Source organism: Acinonyx jubatus, chromosome C1, assembly GCF_027475565.1.
Source record: "Acinonyx jubatus isolate Ajub_Pintada_27869175 chromosome C1, VMU_Ajub_asm_v1.0, whole genome shotgun sequence".
Lineage (NCBI taxonomy): Eukaryota > Metazoa > Chordata > Mammalia > Carnivora > Felidae > Acinonyx > Acinonyx jubatus.
In genome coordinates this window covers 95943034-95958333 of record NC_069381.1, presented here as the reverse complement: position 1 = coordinate 95958333, position 15300 = coordinate 95943034, and the positions used below count along the sequence as shown (strand labels likewise).

General features: G+C 51.8%; 1 protein-coding gene and 1 long non-coding RNA gene across 15 annotated transcripts in view; one reads left to right on the top strand and one right to left on the bottom strand.

Annotated features, from left to right (window-relative positions):
• LOC113599179 (uncharacterized) overlaps positions 1-15300 on the bottom strand; it is a 122890-nt gene that overhangs the window by 7793 nt on the left and 99797 nt on the right. For 4 of the 8 annotated variants that reach the window (XR_003419897.2, XR_008295157.1, XR_003419898.2 and 1 more), the window contains 3 exons: positions 7714-11707; positions 3675-3812; positions 2-1482 (listed from right to left, as the gene is read on the bottom strand). This is a non-coding gene — a long non-coding RNA (uncharacterized LOC113599179). The remainder of the gene's footprint in view (position 1; positions 1483-3674; positions 3813-7713; positions 11708-15300) is intronic. The other 4 variants (XR_008295155.1, XR_008295156.1, XR_008295158.1 and 1 more) reach the window with 4 other exon arrangements.
• Positions 1-15300, top strand: part of SYT6 (synaptotagmin 6) — a 61090-nt gene that overhangs the window by 18307 nt on the left and 27483 nt on the right. The window lies entirely within an intron of this gene.

Here is a 15300-nt window from a genome sequence, read left to right as displayed (position 1 = left end):
CCAGGTCCCTGACAGGCCGGAGAGAGCAGGTCTGGGTGTGTGTGCGCATGGGTGACGGTTGTTTGGGGTGATGGTGTGCTCTCAGGGACCCTGGGCTCAGAGTCTGCGGGGAGGAAGAGAGGCCATATGTGGCAGAACAGTCTCCAGCCTGGGAATGAGCAGGGCTGTACAGAGTGAGCTCGGGCTTTGGTGCCAAACAGACCTGGGTTGTATTCTTGCTTCTGCTCTTCCTGGCTTTGAGACCTCGGGGACTTTACCTAAATTGTGCCTTGGTTTCCACATCAGCAACACCGGATAATACTGGTAGGTAGATCGCCTGTAGCGATATTTATGTAGAAAAGTCGGGGCACCTGGGTGGCTCAGTCAGTTTCTTGATTTCGGCTCAGGTCACGATCTCACCGTTTGGTGAGTTTGAGCCCTGCGTTGGGCTCTGTGCTGACAGCACAGAGCCTGCTTGGGATTCTCTCTCCCCTTCTCTCTCTGCCCCTCCCCCACTTTAGCATGCATGTACATGCTCTCTCTCTCTCTCTCTCTCAAAATAAATAAATTAACATTTCAAAAAAAGTAAACATACCTGAGAAGCCTAGGTCAACACTGTCACAGAGCCCCTAAGCCCCATTGTCACAGTGACTTCCCTTCTAGCTCAGCCTGTGGGTCACTGTACCACTCTCAAACCTGACCCCCCACTTGGGTCCAGACCGCCTATTCTGACAGGTTGTTGGTTATTCTCATTCTTATTTCTTGTCTTAGCCATGCCATATGTGTTCTGTGTGACCTTGGAAAAGTGACTTGTCCCCTCTGAGCTGCAGTTAACTCAGTGTTAAACCAGCTTCAAATTTCTGAGACTCTGAGATTCTTGGCTGGTCTTACTGAGAAGTGTGGGGTTCTCTTGCTTTCAGAGCAGAGTTACCCAGTCCCTGGGAGTGTGCCTCAAGCTCAGGTTAACAGGCCACTGGGCAGAATTTCCAGACAAATTCTCCTCCCTGAAGTGTCAGTAAGAGTCAGTCCTCTCTTCAAGCCCCTGGGAGACGTCTTTCCTCCAGGGGGCTCCTGCCACAAGGAAGCCCCACTCCCCACCAACAAGCTGTCTTCCTCCTTTTCCCATAAGGCACAGTCCCGTGGAGGGGACTTAGCTCCCTCCTCATCCACCTCCTTTCACGTCCCTGTTTACCGGGGTGGGGGGTGGGGGGTGGCCCTTGACTTGAGCTCCAACCAGGGGCCTAGAGCACAAACAACTTTATCACATTTTATCCTCACCACAAGACTTATTATCATCCCCTTTTTGTAAACAAAGAAATGAAGGATCAGGTTAAGTGACTTACCAGCGTCACCCGTCACCCGGAGAGAAGGTGGTAACCAGCCAAGATTCAGATCGGGATCTTCAACCAAGCCTGTGTTCCTTGCACAGCTGGAGCGGAGCAGGATTACATTGCTCCCTGGGGCAGAAGACAGATCTTGAGATTGTGTGGCTCATCAAGGGATCTGGAAGAGAGCTTTGTTTTTTCCTTGCCCTGGTTAAGTTCTCTCCTTCTTCTCGTTCCGGGGGGTGGCTTTTGTCCTGACACTGGGACTCCTTTACCATCTCCCCAGGATTGTTCCTGTGGGAAGTGGCCTGACATTCACAGCTCTTTTGTTCAACCAACATTTATGGAGCTTCAAGTGTGTGTGGTCAGTTACATCACCAAGCAGTTGTTGGGTGTAGAAGCTTGACCTGGCTGTGGAAAGGGTGGCAGAGAAAGAGCCCTTCACCTCGGAATGCCCAGGCTAATGGGCACCTTAGAGCAAACCCAGTGGCCCCTCAGCCCCCTCGCACACACGGCACATGCTTGGGGACAGACAAGTTCAGGACACTTGCAACAAAACTGTGCTCTACTACAAGCCCTGTGCAAAAATGTTGTGGAGAAGTGGAGAAGAGAAATCAGAGTCAGAAAAGGAAAGTTTTAGGCTAGGCCTTGATGGCAGTGAGGGTAGGGCGTGCTAAAAAGTGGGGGTAACAGAGGTAGGGGAGTGTGTTTCTTTATTTTCTCCAGATTGGGGGAAGGATCCAGAAAGAACTTCTCTCACATCAGATTGTTGTTTGTTTTTTTTCCCTTTGTGCCAGACTACTTGTGTAATTAACTATATACTGGGCACCAGCTTAGCATTGGGAATTCGATGACTTAAACTCCAGTCCTGTCCTCAAAGCCTCATAGTCTGACGGGGGAGGCAGCTCTGCCATCCCAAGGGACGTGCAGGTCCTCACTAACCCAGCATGTTGAGGAAGGCTCGCCTCCTGGAATGCAGTTGCCTCTCGCCAGAAAAGAGTTCAGTTGTATCCCCTTCTCACGCCCACGTACTCAAGTCAAATGAGATCCAAGGGTAGCCACAAAAGGCCTTTTCAAGTAGAGCTGAAGAATCAGCGAAATTGATCCACAGTGACTCATTAAATCACCGTGGGATGAAGCCTCCCCAAGGCTCATTGACCAGCCGTTGGATGCAGCTCGCACCTTGGATCTCAGGCCCACGGGGCCATCCCGGCTGGAAGGTGGGCGGGACAAGAGGGAAGCATGATGAATCTTCATCTGCTCAACGTACCTTCAGGGATCCCTCACGGAACTTATGTGGGTCCAAGAACAACTGAAAGGGCAAATAGAGGCCTTGCTTTCAAGGAACTTATGGCTTGCTGAGTGAAGGAAGGTGTCAGAGCAAGTCGATGTAATCAAAAGAACACAATAGTTTGAAGTGATTATGGAGGGCGGGTGATTGGGATGAGGGTACGGTTGGCAGAAGTTGGGAGCAAAAGCTGAGCTTTGGGGACACCCACAGTCATGGAGGAGGAGGCCGGCAAAGGGCAGGAATCAGGAGGAGACCGAAGAGAAAAGAGGACTGAGGAAGCAAGGGGAAAGACAGTCGGGCAGGGATCTGTCCTCACTGTCCATGAGGCACCGAGCGTGGTCCAGGGCCCTGGGGCTGCACTGCTAAACAAAGTCCTTGCTCTCAAGGTGATTACACTCGGGTTGGGGGACACAAATGGGTTGGTGAGGCAAACAGTACGTCAGAAGGATACTGTGGAGAAAGCAAAGCAGGGAAGTATGGTGGGGAGGGCGGTCTGAAGAAAGGATTGTGGGCGGGGGAAGAGGGGGTCTGGTCAGGCTGGTCAGGAGAGACCTCCCCGAGAGGCGCCCTCTGAGTAGATCCGAACGATGACCAGGAGAGAGCCATGCAGATATCTGGAAGAAGAGAGGTCCAGGCAGAGAGCAAGGCAAATGCAAGGAACCTGAGATGGGAGGGCGCCTGGCTTGGTCAGAGAGCAGTCAGGGGGCCAGTGTGGCTGAAGCGGAAGTGGGCGGGGAGGGCGTGGAGCAAAAGACGAAAGGAGAGGAGTAAAGAGGTGGGAAAGCTTAATGGGGCTCCACAGTCACACATTTTTAACTATCCCTGTGGCTGGCAGGTCGGGCGCAGACTATACAACCAGGGCGAAGACAGAGAAATCAGTGGGGAGGCCATTGCCGTAAAAAAGAGACAGCGGTGGCTTGCACAAGGATGGTGGAGACCTAAGACCTGGCTTGACTCTGCATATATTGTAAAAGCGGAACTGGCAGGCAGTATTTGCTGGCAGATTGGGCATAGGGTTTGGGGTATGGGGAAAGAGAAGAATCAAGGTTTTCAGCTTGAGCAGCTCGGGAGGGACTCACCATTCACAGAGTTGGGGAATCCTGGAGGAAGGATCCATTTGGAGAGAAGATCAGAGGCTCAGGTTTGCACACGTTATATTCCCAGATACTTCTGGGACATCCAAACGGAGTTGTTGGATAGGAACTTGGATATAGAGCCTAGGGTCCAGAGAGAGGCCTTGGCTAAAGAAATAAATGTAGGGGCACCTGGGTGGCTCAGTCGGTTGAGTTTCAGACTTTTAATTTCGGGCTCAAGTCATGATCCCACAGTTCATGGATCAAGCCCCATGTCAGGCTCTGCACTGACAGCACGGAGCCTGCTTGGGATTCTTTCCCTCCCTCTCTCTCTACCCCTCTCCTGCTGTCTCTCTCTCTCTCTCAAAATTAATTAATTAATTAAAAAAAATAAATGTAGGAGAAGTCAGCATATAAATGGCGTTAAAAGCCATGAGACTAGTTGCAATCCCACGTTTAGAGAGCCACATTTAGACTGAGCCTTGGGACTGTCCTCTCTCGTTGTGGGGACTGGGAGGAAAAATCAGCAAAGATGACGGACCCCTAAGGGCCGGTGAGGTAGGAGGAAAAGCGGGGAAGAGCGGTACCCTGGGAAACAGAGAAAGTGTTTCCAGGATGAGAGGGAAAGACCAACGGTATCAGGTGGGCCCAGTAAGAGACACCCTGAGGCCTTCCTGGTTTTCCCAACATCACGTGACAAGAGCTCATCTGGGGAAGAGGTCACGTGTGGAAGATTGGGACATGGGATGTACCGTTTTAGGGGAATTTTCCAGAGCGACTGGCCCTCCCAATGTGATTTAAAGGACTAAGAAGGTTTGGCAGTGTGTCGTCAGGCTGGCTCCAGGCATGGGTCATGCCTTGGGGAAGGCCAGGCTGGGATGGTGGGCGGGGTGAGAGGCATCAGCCCATGCAGGGCAACTCGGGCCAAAATAAAACATTCCATCAGGAGTTTGCGACAAAGGCTCAGTATCCCTAGAATTCTGCCTTAAATTCCCAGGTGTCTGGACTCTTGCAGGCAGGACGAAGCCAGGCTAGAAGCAGAGAGGGAGAGCTTCCAAAAAGAGGCCCGCGGGGCAATTTGGGGTCACAGAGAAGGCACGGGAAGTAGGAGGGAGCAAGCCTCGGCCTGGGCTGCCTGCCCAAACCGCAAAGACTGCTCCCCAAGCCGTTCTGCTGGAGATGCTCTGAATAATGTATGAAGCCGTCATCCCTGCTCGCTGTTTCAGCGGCCAGGGCCCCAAGTGAGCCCTCCAGGCTGCCTGACCTGCGCCTGGGTCAGAGGTCACCCGGGTCAAGAGGGGCTGCAAGGCTCCCTTGTTTGAATGCTGCTCCCTGGGACTGCTAATGTTCATTTACCCCCACACTCCCTTGGGCCTGACCCCATTATCCTTACTCTTATCTGGAATGCTGAGCCCCGAGCTCTCGACCCACACTCCCTCCCTCGGGCAGGTGCGCAGAAATGTCCAGATCTCGCTCCTGCGTGCCAGTGCAGAGGACAGCTGGGTGGGGTCTTTCCTTTGCTCTCCTCCATGAAGAAGGGAGGAGAGGCAGGGCCTGGCCTCCTCCCTGGAAGGACGTCTTGATCAGATGAGGGCATCAGAGCCAGGAGCAATGTTTCCAGCTCAGAGCCAGGACGGCAGCCCTACCCTCCGAGCTCGTGTTGGGAGGACACTGGAAGGGCCTGCACCCAGGGTTCCTCCATGCTCAGAGCTCAGATCCTGAGAATGTGGCTCACCCTTCTAGGTCCCAGGTTCTGAGGCCAATAGGGCCGAGGCTTTCCTAGACAAGGACTGCTGAAAATCCATCAGGAGCCCAGCCAGGGCAAGAGGTGGAGCGTGGGGTCCGAGCTCCATTGCACAGGCAGCGTGCTGGGGAGACGGCACACACTCCCAGAGCAGCAGCAGGGCCCTGCATGCCCGTCAGTGCTCCAGGTCTGCGAGTTCTTCCAGCAGAGGTGCTGGGCGCGCACTGCCCCTTCCACACCCCCTCACTTGAGCCAGCTGGGACCAGGAGCCGTTCTCGGGTACATGGGGTTGAAGGTTTCCCCTGTGGTGCTGCGAAACAAAGCTAATTGGTCCAGACAGGGCCCTGACCTGGCTGTAAGCAGAGTTGCTCAATAACCGCTTCACTGGCCTTGGGTGTTCTCTCTTGGTAAGAGAGCCTTCCCCGAGGCTTCAGAGGATACGGCCTTAAGAGGCTGCCAGAGGCTCAGAACGGTGGAGCTCACCCTTGATAAATTCCTAGCATCCAGACAGCCCCGCTGCCCACTCCGCTTCCTGCAGAGCCCAGCTCCCACTGGCAACTGGACTGGAGCCTTGCTCTGCCTCCCTCCTCCGCTCGTGGCTTCACCCCTGCCCTGCCACAGCCCCTTGTGCACTTCATTAGTATGCTGCGCATCTCAATAGTATAAATATCTAATCTTTGCCTTACACGAGAATGAATGGGAAATCATTAGGCAGCGAGCTCATGCATCAACCAAAATCTATTCCGCTAACACTGGAGCACTTTCTGCGCTTCCCCCACCTTGCCGCACAGAGCATATGCACGGGTCTTGTCGCTTCTGTCACCTGATAACCCACAGTGACATTTTCTCCTGGAGAGAGATTATTTGGTCACAAGGGAAGCAACAGCCAAACCTTCCCTCTGGACACTGTCAAGGACATTCAGACTCCAGAATTCGTTCAGGAGGAAGGGATTGTACTGGGTCCTCTAGATTGGCATAAGTGCAGAGACTGGGGTCACTAGATGTAACCATGAGCAGAATAGCAACCACCTTGGGAGAACTGGGGCAGCCTCTGAGGGGTTTCTGTGGACCACAGTGCTAGCACTTCATGTTCTCATGGACTTGGGGAAGGTCAGAGTTGGAAAGGGCCTCAGAGATGACCTATCTGGCCTCATGTCCTCCTCCTCCGGATGATCAAGTCATGACCAGAGAGGTCATGCTTGTTTGGGGTGGCTCGGTGAGTCCATGCAAATCTGGACCCCAAACCCAAGATCTCATCCTGTGCTCTGGCTACTGCCCTTTATGGGGAATTCTCTTGCCCTGGTTTCTGTTACTCACTTGTCATCTCTCCCCTTCCCTTCCAAAGTCATTGCCTACTGGCTGTCTTCGTTCTATGCCTGTGAGTCTCTGAATCCTGCAAGGAAGAGGGTCAAGAGATGACCAGGAGTCCAAGGCACGAAGTGTCAAAGGGCACATGGCAAAGACCACGTTCTCACTGCCCACAGTTAGCCTCTTGCTTGGAAGAGACTTCTAGTCTCCACTGAGACTGGAAATAGGGCAAACCAACAAGCAATGTCAGCACAAAAACCAAGGAGGAAAGAGAGGCCCTTTATCACAGTACCTGAGACCCAAAGTCAACTAAGCCCGACTTCAAAGCCTCCCCATTGCACACAAATATTTATCCTTTGGAGGAGGAAGTTGGCAGGGCTAGCCGTAGGGGGTCTAGGTCAACCTTGTCCAGTTGCTAGCATGTTTCTAGGGTATTTTAGCATCAGCAACTATGTAGAAATATGTGGCCTCTCCAGCAGACAGCTTTCCCCACCCTCCCTCCCCTGCAAAGCCCGTGCCCATCTGGCCCTCATTCATCCTCATCGGTTGTCCCTGTAGGCACATTTTCCTCTTATGTCTGAGATGACACCTACTCATTCTCCATGAATATTCAATGCCTTCCTCTCTGGACAAAGTCTCTGAGACCTTGAGGGTCTCTCTAGGGCTGTAGCGAAACTTGGGAGTGAGAGTTTCTGGCACAGTCCACTTGGCCTAGAGACAAGGACTCAAAGCAGGGAGAGCACCCTGGGCACAGCCTGGCGTTCAGGGAGTGCACCAGCATCCCTGACTATGACACTGGTTTCTCTGGGAGGTAATTTATATTGTGATCAGAAAGCATGTGTTTGAGTCTGTGCAGTGGGGTCAAGGCGCCAGAAGGGACGGAAGAACAGGGCTCAGATTACTGTCTGTGGGGAGTCCGATTACAGGTGTAAACGGGCATCAGCTAGGGCTTCTCTGGCTCTTATGTGCCAGGCTCCGGGTGACAAAGCTTACCTTTCATCCTCACCACGTCCCTGCAGGGTGGATACTGCTGTTGTCCCCAGTTTTCAGGAGGGGAAACTCAGGCAACCTGCTCAAGAGCAAAAAGCCAGGGAGATACAGAGCCAGGAGCCAAACCCAGGTGACCTGGCCGTACTGTATGTGCCCCAGTCCTCCCCTCTGCTGCCTCTCAGGAGCTGGCTAGGGAGGGCTGTCCCCAAGGTCCTGCCTCTTCGGGGATGGGGAAGCAGATGTCCTCCCTTTCACTCTAATTTCCTGCCTCTTCTGAAATGTCCTCCTCTCTGCCTCTGGTAGCTCTTCCTTCACTGACCCAGTCATGGGACATAAGCCCGGTCCACCCATCCCCAGGCGAAACAAAGTGAATAGCCACACTTTGGTTGGAGGTTTGCTGTCATGGGAACTGTATCTCTCCCCCCACCACCCAGTGGAGAACCCGGCAAAACCCTGTGGACTGCTGGTGAGCACCCGCTCCGAGGGCCTCTCCCACCAAGCCTCCATAGACTGCCGGCTCCCGTCCTTCTCTGGGCTCCTCTCCATCTTTCTCAGCTTCCAAGACTCAAAGCACAAACAAATAAACAAAGGCCCTCCTTAAATTGCCCTGGGCAATTAGTTCTCTCCAGCTCCTATGCCTGGGCCAGATTCCAGCTCCATCTTCGAACATTCAAAACCGTCAGAGTATTCAGTTGAGTAATGATGGACCATCTTCTCCAAGAGCAGTGGAAGCCTGAGACTGGTTTATTGCCTTTCCCAGGCTCCACCCTCCAGAGAAGGCAATTGTGGTTTTCAGTAACGTTTGCTTTCTCTTGTTACCTAACAACTGCTGTGGCCACTGGCATTCTGTGAGCCCATAAAATGGCATGTGGGGCCCTCCCTGTGTATGCGGGAAGAAGTCCCTCCTTAGCGGGCTAGGCAGAGGGACCACCAAGATAGGAAAGGGGAAGACACCCTCCATCTCAGCCCTCCCAGTTCTGCCAGTGGGTTGAGCTCTTCCCACCAAGGGAGGCGCCAGACTGGTATATGTCTTGGATGGGGTCTCAGCCAGGAAGGATACGGGCTGTTAGGAGACCATAGATGAGTGTTGAGAAAAGAAAGGATGCCACTCCCCAGAAATGGGCAGAGAGTTGCCAGGGGAAACCCCAGGGATGGGCCTGCGAGGCTGTCCCAGCCCTTCAGGGCTAGAGCCCAAAGATTAAAGACTCCAAAAGCATTCTACCTGCAAGCCTTTTGCATTGTCTGTGGTTATTTCCATTTAACTCTTAGTATTTAGAGAAGTTCCTATAGGCCATTTCAGGGATGCTGTGGGAACCAGGAGTAGACAAGATTTGGGTCTGCACTTGAATTAGAGCTTTATTTTTAAAATTTTTAATTAAGTTTATTTATTTATTTGAGAGAGAGAGCAAGCAAGGTAGGGGCAGAGCAACAGAAAGGAGAGAGAGAATCCTGAGCAGGGTCTGCATCATCAACACAGAGCCCAATGTGGGGCTCGAACTCACGAACTATGAGATCATGACCTTAGCCGAAATCAAGAGTCGGACGCCCAACCAACTGAGCTTTAATGAGAGTGCACAGGCAGAACTCAAGGGGGCAGCTAGACCCAGAGAAAAAACCCTGAAGAAGGGGGAACTCAGAGGGAACGAAGGGAGCTTCAGTCCCTCCTCGCCTGGCAAGTCCTCTCCAGAGCCCCTTTCTTTGAATAAGGGAGTCCTGTCTTTGTGGGGCAGGATGGGGAGAGATTGTTCCTCCCACCCCCTAGAAGAGCACTGCGTGGGGCTCCTTCCCTAGGGGGCTGAGTGAGTCCATTCCTCCCGAGAGCCTTTGGCTGACTCACGTCTTGGTAGTGACACACTGGACCGTGTGCTAGGAACAGTCCAACATCCAGAGAGAGAAAACAGCTCTGGTAGTGTATCTTGCAAACATGATGAGCATTGCCCTTCTTGAGAAGCTGGAGACAGGCTGGCTTTGTGATTTGAGGCACCTGCTGGAAAACGCTTCCCCCCGCATCGCAGAAACCATCTCTGGCTGAGTCACCACCTGCCCCAAGGTCCCCGCTGAAGTGACACTCGGAGGAGCCCCCCCTACCACGTCCTCAAATGTATCATCAGATGCATCAGATTAATCATGTGTCAGATTAGCTGCAAGTTAGCAGAAAGTGGAAGAGCAGGAAGGAAGGCCGTAGAACAGCTGAGTTTTGAGAGCCTCGAGGGCAGCGGGGAAAGGGGGTGTGATTCGGCAAGTTGTCCTGGGAGGGCAGACCCTGGACAGACAGTTTGAAGGTAGGGGTTAGGGCTCCAGGGTGGCTTTTAAGGGGGAGAAACAGGGGCACTAAACTTCCGTCTTGCTTCTGGGCCTTTTTGGTAGGTCTGAGGAAAAAAAGAGGCCAGGGGAAAAGGCAGGCAGCGAGCGCCTTTGTAATTCCAATTCCTGCTGACAGGACCTTTTTTTTTTTTTTAATATATATTAGTAAATCCTATCCAAGTCTGGGCAGACACGCAGCTGTCTTTAGGGAGTGAGTGTTCCCTAAGGAAAAAATAATCACCCAACACTATTTGGGCGCTGTTTACCAGAGAAACTTTGGCGGAACAGTTGTTTCTTCTTGCGTGAGATGGGAAGGAGATTCTCAGCAGTGTCCTGCCGCCTCCAGTGTGGCCAGCTGGTATCAGCAGGGGCCTCCCTGGGCCCGACCACAGCAGGCAGCCCTGCACACACACACACACACACACACACACACACACACAGTGTGGGTCCCCGACACGAGCTTGTTTGATTAGCTTTTTGTCATTTCCCCTCCTCAGAGGGCTCCAGCTGCCCTAAGAAACTCCCTTTGGAAAAGAATATTCTGGGGAAGACCTTGAGTCCTAAAGATTATGCAGCTTACTAATCAATGCCCATACGAGTGCTTATAATAAGCCCACAACTGCTCCAGGTTGTGTCTCACACAAGTCGAGAAAAGAGGATAAAGATTATTTCTTGGTTTCACTCGTGAGGAAGCTGAGGATAAGGGGGTACAGCTGTTTTAAGGCCACACAGTCAGCTCGGGGCTGTTGGGCAGGCCCCACGAGGCATTTAGCAGATATGGTGTCAGCCCTCAAAGACTTGCAGGTAAGCAGGACTTGGAGTCGGGAGATCAAGGCTTGAATCCTCCTGCCTCTGCTGTGTGGCCTCAGATGGATCATGTCCCCTCTCTGTTTCCTCATTAGTAAAATTGCAAAACAACCTGTATTTCACAAGGTTGCAGTGAGGCTGTGTTAAGTATCAATGAGAAAGGACCTTCACAGCTTCTTGCCATAGGTGATTGCTCCTGATGCCAACAGCAATAATACCTAACATGCTTATAAAGCACTTTCCAAGTTTATGACCGCATTCCAAGTTCATGACCCAGTAAGAAATCAGTATTTCTATTTTATAGATGAGGCAAACTGAGGAAATTTCTGGAATCACATTTTTTACTCTTTTTTTTTTAATTTCTAAAACAACGTTTATTTTGAGAGAGAAGTAGAGAGAACATGAGCAGGGGAGGGGCAGAGAGAGAGGAAGACAGAGCATCCCAAGCAGGCTCTGAGCTGTCAGCGCAGAGCCCAACGTGGGGCTCAATCCCATGAACTGTGAGATCATGACCTGAGCCAAAATCCAGAGTCGGATGCTCAACCGACTGAGCCACCCACACATGGTTTTAGAACAGAAAACCAAAACAGATCCTTTTCTTTAAAAGGCGTATGGCTGTAATATATTTCATCCTTCCTTGCCTCAAGGCAAATCATTACAGTTGTGTTTTAGATATTTTGGAAAATACAGAAAGCCGCGCAAAACAGAAATACTGTTCACCATAAGCCCATTGTCCTGAGATAACCGCCGTTACTATTTTGATGATCTCCAAAGTCCTCCTGTTGCTGAGAAAAAATCACATGGATGCGGCAGAGACTCAGACAGTGCTGATGCATTGACTAGACGAGGCCTGGAAGTTCTGGGGTTAAGTGATTCTGGAAGAATGCTGGAAGGAAGGGAAGGATGTGTGTGGAGAAGAAGAGGAAGGGGATGGTTAGAAGTGTAGGTCCGAGGCTCAGAGGTGGAGTAGTCAAGCCAGACTCACTGGTCTGGTGGGCCCCAGGCCTGCCTTCTCACCACAGACCACGGCCACTCCTTATCTATTATTAGCCAACCCTGAGCACCCTGAGGTGTGAGCAGGAGGAGGGGCTGCTGGTCACGAGGCTGACACATCCCTGGAGGGTTCTGGGGAGACTTAGAACCTCACAGTGAACTGCTGACCTTCCCATGGGGGACCCCAGTCAGCTCCTCCGTGGGCAGTGCAGCAGGGACAGCTTCTACTAAGGCTTGCCTCCAGATGTGGCAGGTGTGAGGTCTGGTATAGGTCCATTCCCCTACCCAGGAAGCATCAGGCCGCTCTGAGAAAGCAGGATGGCTGTGGGAGTCTTCCACCATGTTGGACTGGGTGCCATCCAGCTAGACCCTCTTTACCAGTCCCTGGGTCCAGACCATACATGGTGCAGGTGCCCCGGGGCACGGGCCCGTCTTGTCATTAATAATAATGTTACTGACAGGTCTTGCTTGCCTTTATATGGCACTATTGGATTTAAAGAGCTTTTTGCACACATTGTCTCATTTAATCCTCAGCAAGTCTTGGTAGGGGCATTATCCTAAGTCTGCAGATAAAGCAAATTAAGCTAAGAGAGACAAAGTGAACTGTCTGAAGTTTGCACCCTGAGTAGCAGAAACTTTCATTTATTTTTGTCTGTTACTTTGTGTTGCTCCCAAACGGATTTAGCTAGCTCGTAAGACCTATACCGTGATTAAAACTAAGTTTAAAACATCATACAAATAGAGCAAAAGGATCCATGAAGGACAGTCAAATGAAGTTCAGAGAAGCCTCTACACAGCACAGCAGGTCCTGCTGTCCACCGTCCAGAGTAGGCACACATTTGACCTGGAGTGTTCTAGCAGCTAATGCAAAGAGGGAAACATAGTCCCAGAATTCTGTGTCCATGAAAACAGACCACGTGCTTGGGGGAAAGCAAAGCTATCCCTGGCCCTAGCACAGGAAAGAATAATGAACATCATGGGGGCTGTTCAAAGCGTGGCCTTCGAATTCCAAAACTGTAGCCCTGTAGGCCTCAGTTTCTTCATCTGCAAAGTGGGGGTAATCATAAGACCTAGTTTTGACTAAATTTGTTTTGACAAATGAGATGCTCTTTAAAAGATTGATGACAATGATTAACTGGGGGCGCCTGGGTGGCTCAGTCGAGCGTCCGACTCTTGATTTTGGCTCAGGTCATGATCTCATGGTTTGGTTCATGGATTTGAGCCCTGCATAGGGCTCTGCACTGACAGCTCAGAGTCTGCTTGGGATTCTCTGTCTCCCTGTCTCTCTGCCCGTCCCCTGCTTGCGCTCGCTCTCTCTCCCTCTCTCTCTTTCAAAAATAAATACACATTAAGAAAAAAAAAGAAAAGAGTAACTGAGATCATGTATGTAAAGCTCTGTCACTCACTACTTAATCAGGAATCCAGAAGCATTTGGGGGAATCCCAAACGTTGGGTAATGAGTGTGACGAATTTGATCCCTATGGCGACCTTTCGGAAAATCAAGCTGGTTTGACTTGGTGATTAAGAGGGTGTGTGGGTTCAAGCCACATGCACCTGCTCTTTAGTTGATATCTCTGGTTTATATCTCTGTGACTCTCTCTGTGCTTGCTTCCTCACCTGTAAAATGCGGGTAAGAATAATTCCTATTCCATAAACACACAGAGGGCTTAGCCAGTGCCCAGAGCATGGCAAGCTCTCAGTGAATGCTGGCTATGGGTAGTGGGTTGACTGTTTTTCCTTGTAATCATCCTTAACTGTGGTAGAGGTAGGCAGTCCCTGGCATCTGGGGATTTTGACTTTCTTCCTGCCACCCATTGGTCTCGTTTGTTTGTATGTCCCTTGTAGCTCGTAACCTTTAGCCCTTAACCGGCATCTAGTAGGTACTCAATTTATACACGTGGGGTGAAATTGGAAAGTGAGAGAAAGGGGTTCCAAAGTGGTCTAGGAATTGGGGAACTCCCTCTAGTGTCACCTGGGCCACACAGCCTTTCAAAGCCTTGTTTCCCTGATCTGTAAAATGAGAAGAGATCTTTGTAATATCTAAGGCCTCCCGAGCTCTTACACTGATTACCACAGAGAGGGCTTTACTCTGAAACTACTCACTGCAGAAGGTGCTTGGTCGGGAATCCTTTAAAGAGACCCAGCTCCCACCCTAGTCTTGAAGAAGGCACGGGGCTAGGGGAGTGGCTGGGCGCTCTGCAGAGCCAGGGGCCATGTGGACGTCAGTGAACATGGGTTCTGTCAGTTCCCGTTGCCTGGCCTGGAGGTCAGGGGCCTGGGTCTGCCTGGGAACACACTGTTTCCACTCTCGTTTGGGGCCTCCCCCCTTGAGGAAGAGTGGCTTCCGCCGACAGGACAGGAGATGCTCTGTGTGGTGTAAGAGGAAAGGCAGATGGGAGTCGGGTAGGGAGGAAGGGTAAGAAGGAAGCATTGGCTGCTGGATTCCTTCTGCAGTGGAGCCGAGGCCCCCACTAGCCGTGGCTCTGTTACACGAGCAGGTGGGAGCCTGGGCTCCTCGGATCCCCACTCTCCGAGTTGCCTCCCAGCCCAAGCCTCATCCTGTTTTTGCCCACTCCGCACTTGGTGCCTAGAAGGGAGGAAACACCCATTAGTGTCACCTGCTCATGGGTGGGAGACATTAGCTGGCTCTGGTGGAACAAGTGACCTATAATTTGTGGAGTTACAATAATGGAGCTAATTTGGTGTTTCATCATTGTACTCCTGGGTGAGCAGACGGGGAAGAGAGGCCTGGGGCCTGGTTCAGAACAACCACCGGCGCAGAGCTCCGTGGGCATCTTTAGGGGCCTCAGAGACGTGCTCCCTTGTCCCTCGGCCTCCTCCCTGCTACCTGATTCTCCTTCCAGTGATGCATTGTCAGAATGCAGCTTGAAGATGTCAGAAGCCAACCCCAGTCAGCTGCCAGAGACAGCTCCACGGCAGGACAAAGCAGAAAGGGGTTTGAAAGTGTGCGGAAATGCTTGAAGAGTCGGCCTGCAGCGGGTAAAGTGCACACAGGCATTCAGCCGCACAGTTAATCCCGTTTTATGATGAGAAGGCAAAGTCATCCAGTACAATGCTTTCATTTTACAGCTGAGGAAACCGCAGCTCAGGGAGCCACAGTGACTCACCGTCGATCATTCTGCTGGTTAGCATCAGGGTTGGGATTTGAACCCAAGCTTCCTGGCTCTAAGTTCATCCTAGTGCTGGGGATACCCAAGCTGGAACCTGCAGCCTGAGAAGACCTACGAGATGTCTTCCCCAACCCTGCTTGTTGAAGGTGCTTATGGGTGGGGAAGCCCAGGCTGGGATACAGGATAAAGGCCACCTACAAACCAGCACAGCTTTCTGTGGGCCCTGGAGCCAGGAGCTGGTCTCTAAAAGCCAGGCTAAAAGAAGCCCTCACTGTCGCCCTCCACCCTGGGACATGGCGGCCCTCCTTCTCCTCTTGCTGACCCAGACATTCAGGGGGCACACCTGGCCCTTCAG